At 40.5% G+C, this 5,574-nt stretch overlaps 1 pseudogene; it reads right to left on the bottom strand.

Moving 5' to 3' along the window:
* Positions 1-2,327, bottom strand: part of LOC105304262 — a 9,897-nt pseudogene extending 7,570 nt beyond the window's left edge.
* Between the last annotated feature and the right edge of the window lie 3,247 nt (positions 2,328-5,574).

Raw genomic sequence — 5,574 nt, 5'->3', positions numbered from 1 at the left:
TTATTTATTTATTTATTTATTTATTTTTTTATTGTAATGTCTTTGCCTAGTTTTGGAATCAAGGTAATGGCAACCTCATAAAAGAAGTTAGGAAACCTTCCCTCTTCTTGTATATTTTGGAATAGTTTGAAAAGGATAGGTGATAATTCTTTGAATGTTTGGTAAAATTCACCTATGAAGACATATGGTCCAGGACTTTGGTTTTTGGGAGGTGTTTGATTACTGATTTGATATCATTGGTGGTAATCTGTCATTTCAGATTTTCTGTTTCTTCTTGACTCAGTCTGGGGAGATTGTATGTTTCTAGGAATGTGTCCATTTCTTTCAGATTGTCCAATTTGTTGGCATATAATTGCTCATAGTATTTTCTTATGATACGTTGTATTTCTGTGGAGTTTGTGGTTATTTCTCCTCTTTCATTTCTGATTGTGTTTATTTGAGTCCTCTCTCCTTTTTTTCTTGATGAGTCTGGATAAGAGTCTGTCATTTTTTTTTTATCCTTTCAAAGAACCAGCTCTTGGTTTCAATAATCTTTTGTATTGTTTTCCTAGATTCTATTTCATTTATTTCTGCTCTGATCTTTATTATTTCCTTATTTCTATTCACTTTGAGCTTTGTTTGCTGTTCTTTTTCTAGTTCTTTTAATTTTAAGGTCACATTGTTTTTTTTTTTAGCATTAGTTTGTTTCTTGTTGTAGGCTTGTATTGTTTTTAATTTCCCTCTTAGAACTGCTTTCTTTGTGTTCCATAGGTTTTGAGTCGTTGTGCTTTCATTTCTATTTGTCTCTAGGTGTATTTTGATTTCTTTCTTGATGTCATTAATGACCTGTTCATTGTTTAGTAGCATGTTATTTATCCTCCATGTGTTTATGTATTTTCCAGTTTTTTTTTCTTGTAGTTGATATCTAGTTTTATACCATTGTGATCAGAAGATGGTTGGTATGATTTTAATCTTCTTAAATTTATTGAGATTTGATTTGTATCCTGACATGTGGTCTATCCTTGAAAATGTTCCATATGCATTTGAGATGAATGTATATTCTACTGCTTTGGAGTAAAATACTCTGAAAATATCTATTACATCCATCTTTCTAGTGTGTCTTTTAGGCTCATTGTTTTCTTCTTGATTATTTGTCTGGAAGATCTGTCCATTGATGTCAATGGGGTGTTAAAGTTTCCTACTATGAGTGTATTGCTATTGATCTCTCCTTTGATGTCAGTCAATAATTGCTTTATGTATGTAGGTGCTCTTATGTTAGGTGTGTATATGTTTACTAGGGTTATGTACTCTTGATTTATCAATTCCTTTATCATTATGTAATGCCCTTTTTTGACTCTTATTTTTAGTCTTTGATTTAAAAGTCTATTTTTTCTGATATAAGTATTGCTACCCTGGCTTTTTTTAAATTTTCATTTTTGTGAAATATCTTTTTTCATCCCTTTACTTTCAGTCTGTGAGTGTCGTTTGATCTGAAGTGGGTCTCTTGTAGACAGCATATTCATGGGTGTTATTCTTTATCCATTCGTTTACTCTATGTCTTTTGATTGGAACATTTAATCCATTTACATTTAAAGTGATTGCTAATAGGTACATTATTACTGTCATTTTATTATTCATATTTGTTATTTCTATTTTCTTTTTTACACCTTCTCTTTTTACAGAAACTTTTTAACATTTCTTGTAATGCTGGCTTGTTGGTGATGAATTCCTTAAGCTTTTTCCTGTCTGGGAAGCTCTTTATTTCACCTTTCATTTTTATCAAAAATCTTGCTGGGTAGAGTATTTATGGTTGTGGATTCTTGTTTTTCATAACTTTGAATATTCTTGTCATTCACTTCTGGCCTGCAAAGTTTCCATTGAAAAGTCAGCAGACATTATTATGAGGGTACCCTTGAAAGTAACTAACTACCTTTCTCTTGCTTTTTTTTAAGATTCTTCCTTTGTCTTTGACCTTTGGTATTTTAATTATGATGTGTCTTCGTGTAGGTCTGTTTGAATTCATCTTGTTTGGGATTCTTTGTGCTTCCTGAACTTGTATATCTAATTCCTTTTCCAGATTAGGAAAGTTTTCTGTCATTATTTCTTCAAATAGATTCTCAAACTCTTGCTCTCTCTCTCTTCTTCTTCAGGTATGCCAATGATTAGGATATTTTTATGCTTTATGTTGTCTCAGAGATCTCCTAAACGCTCCTCATTTTTTTTTTATAATTCTGTTTTTCTTTTTGTTGTTCTGATTAGGTGTATTCTGCTACCTTGTCTTCTAAATCAGTGATTCGGTCTTCTGCTTCGTCCAATATACTTTTGAACCCTTCTAGAGTATTCTTCATGTCTGTTATTGTATTCCTCATTTCTCTCTGTTTCTTTTTTATGTTTTCTATGTCCTTTTCTATGCTGTTGAGATTTTCATTGTGCTCATCCATTCTCTCCACAAGTTCGTTGAGCACCCTTATAATCATTATTTTGAACTCTGTCTCTGGTAGGCTGCTTGCCTCCATTTCATTTAGCTTGTTTTCTGAAGCTTTCTCTTGTTGTTTTATTTGTGCCATGTTTCTTTGTTTTCTCATTTTATTAGCCTTTCTGTGTTCCTTTTTATGTGTCAGGAATATATGTTTCATTTTTCGGCCTTGGCCAGGCAGCCGAATGTCGAAGGTGTCCTCTGTGGCCCAGTGGTGCACTCTCCCTGATCCTTTATGCCGGGAGCTCTGGACGTGACCTTTGTGCGGATTGTGTGCGATCTTCTGCTGTTGCCAAGCCTTTATTGTTGTTAGTAGATCAGTGGATGGGATTAATGCTCGGGCTAACTAAATGTGGGAACTGGCTGCACCCACAGGGTAAGAGTTGCTGTGTGGGGGCTGACCTCACTGAGTGGGATTTGCCTTAGCAGGCTTGTGTACTTGTTGCAACCAGCCTTTGTGTCACTAATGGAACTAGTCAGGAGTTGCTCTGTTGTGGTCTGGTGCCAGTCCCCAGATGCATTGTTTTTGTGGCCTCTTGGGAGGGGCTCCCTTGTAGGTCAAGGTCAGGCTCTGCTTTTGATTGCTCAGGGCTACCCGGTGAGAACTACAAAGCTATCCACTGATGTTTGTTGCCTATGCTGTATCTATAGGTAAGTGGAAGATACAACACTGTAGGCAGCGGTCAGTTATCCCCCTTCCTTGACCAATAGAAATTTAGCAGAAGGACCAGTGCTTCCTAAGGCCTGGCTCTGCCTTTCAGTTGCCTGTAAGTCTCTGAAACTGTATGAGCCTCTGGATGATATGCCTGTTGATTGGCACAAGGACCCTGAGAGTCTCCTGGGTCTATTGAGTAAATTTCTTCCTGCCACTGCAGTGTCAGTTTACATGCCAACACTGTCTTTGTGGCTCCCTATATATATTTCTACTCATAGCAAATTCAGCTACTGCCCACTCTGGCCCTAAATGTGCTACCCCTGGGCAGCTGCCTATCAATGTGCAGTGGGCACTTTTTGTATTCTATGGGGCAGAAACTCAGGGAGTCAAGGGCTGTTAGGCCAATACAGAACCCTGCAATCCTCTCAATAGATATTGCAGCTCATACAGGCAGCAGTGGTCTGTCCAGAACTGTGGTCTGTCCATTTCCTCGAAATGGGCTCACTGCACTAACCAAGGTCTATTGCCTGAACTGAATGTACAACCCTAGAGCCAGGTAGGGTACGAAAGGCTGTTTTTCAATGGGCTGCAGGTACTTTGTGGATTGAGTGAAGCGGGATCTCAGGGAGACAAAATCAATCTGGTCAATACATCCTCAGTTTTGCTGAAACTTCTGTGCCTGGGCATCCCTGCTGTAGACACAGATCACAGTGAGATCAGCTGCTGTCTGTGGCGATCTCACTGACTCCTGTGCTCCCTGGACACAATATTGCAATTCTTTCAGGCAGCAAAGGTCTGCATGTCATTGATTTCCACGCAGTTCTCACCCTGTGTCAGGCAATTTGTTGCCTGTGTGAATTGGAAGATCAAGGGAGGGGAGGAATAGGGTTGTGGCAGTTCATTGTCAGTGGGCCACCTGGGTCAATTTGTGGGTAGGATGAAGAGCGGTCTCAAAGAGACAATGGCAGTTAGATCAATACAACTTCAGTCTTGCTGCAAATTTGGTAACTGTTGTGAGTTCCTGCAGAAGTCTCATATTACAGCAGGACCAGCTGGTGTCTGGGACTGGCCCACAGGTCCCCGATATCAACCCAAGTTCATATTGACAGCAGCGCTCTGCCTGACCCTATCTCGGAAATGCGGCTCACAGCGCTCGCTGCTGTTGCTAGGATTGGAATGTGGCTCACAACACTGGCTGTCTGCTGGGAATGCTTGGCCCTGAATTCGAGAAGGGCTTGGCAGCCATTCAGCAACAAACACCCCTGGCAATCTACAAGTTGGGTGTGGTGGGCTGATCTCCTCTGACTAGGGCTTCTTAATGGATCTGCGTGAGGCTCTGCACAATCAAATTGGCAAGATCTGTAGATTACCCTGTAGGGGGGGCCGGACTAAGACACAATGGTGGCTGCCCTTCCAGCCCTCTTTCTGGAGCCAGGTAATGCAGACTTTCTCAGAATGAATCCCACTCAAGCCTCTGACCCATCGCCGGTGTCCCAGGTGAGTGTCCGCTGATCAGAAAGCCTGTGTGTGGGTCCTTCAAAGGGACATCTAGGGATTCAATCTCCTTCCATCTCACCCAGATGTCCAGAATTCCCTCTGGTTTCTACAGTCAGAGTTATTGGAATCTCCTCTTCTCTGGGCTGGGGAGCCCCCAGATGAGACCAGAACCCCCTCTCCTTCAGTAGAGCCTCTGCAGCCTCACTCTCCCTCCCAGTGATCCTCTACCACCCGCGGGTGTGGGGCCAGCCCAATTTTTTACTTTGCCCTTACTACCAGCTTCTATGTGGCTCCTTTATGTTATCAGATGTAGGTGTTATGATCAGCTGGACTTCAGGTATTCTCCATGTTGATTATTTTATAACTTGGTTGTAATTTTAATGTGGATCTATTGCAGGAAGCAACACCCGATGGAGGAAATTGGATGTTCAGACAACTTTGTTAGAGGAAGGAAAATTTATTGCCAGTGGAATGCATGGGTTTAACATCATGAGCTCCCCTTGGTTAGATTTCTTACAGCTTATGTACCTCTGCGGTGTCCATGCAAGGGGCATGTGATTCCTTTGTCTGAGGTTCTTTGTGTACCTCCTGACTCAGGATGAGAGGGGGATTTTCAGGTGGGGGCAGCAAGGGGGAAGGAATTTCCAGACCACAAGTACTATCTATTTACAGATCGTTTCTCTTGTAGATGTGACAAGAGTTTCCAGAAGGCCATTCAGAGATCTATAGAATGCGATTAATCTATAAGTGGCTGAGTCGGTCATTTCTGTAAGCCCTTCCCTTTGCATTTCTCAGATGCCTCCTCTCTTAAACATCGGAGGAGATGAACCCTGCTTTTACCTAGTAGACAATTTTCCTAATCTCTCCTCCTCCTATCCTCTTTATTTATTTATTTTTTTGTGATTAGAACACTTAACCTAAGATCTATTTTTTTAAATAAAATTTTAAGTGTACAATATATTACTAT

The sequence above is a fragment of the Pteropus vampyrus genome, unplaced genomic scaffold (genome assembly GCF_000151845.1).
Source record: "Pteropus vampyrus isolate Shadow unplaced genomic scaffold, Pvam_2.0 Scaffold335, whole genome shotgun sequence".
NCBI classification, from domain to species: domain Eukaryota; kingdom Metazoa; phylum Chordata; class Mammalia; order Chiroptera; family Pteropodidae; genus Pteropus; species Pteropus vampyrus.
The sequence above is the reverse complement of the archived record's forward strand: the minus strand, read 5'-3'. Positions and strand labels throughout refer to the sequence as shown.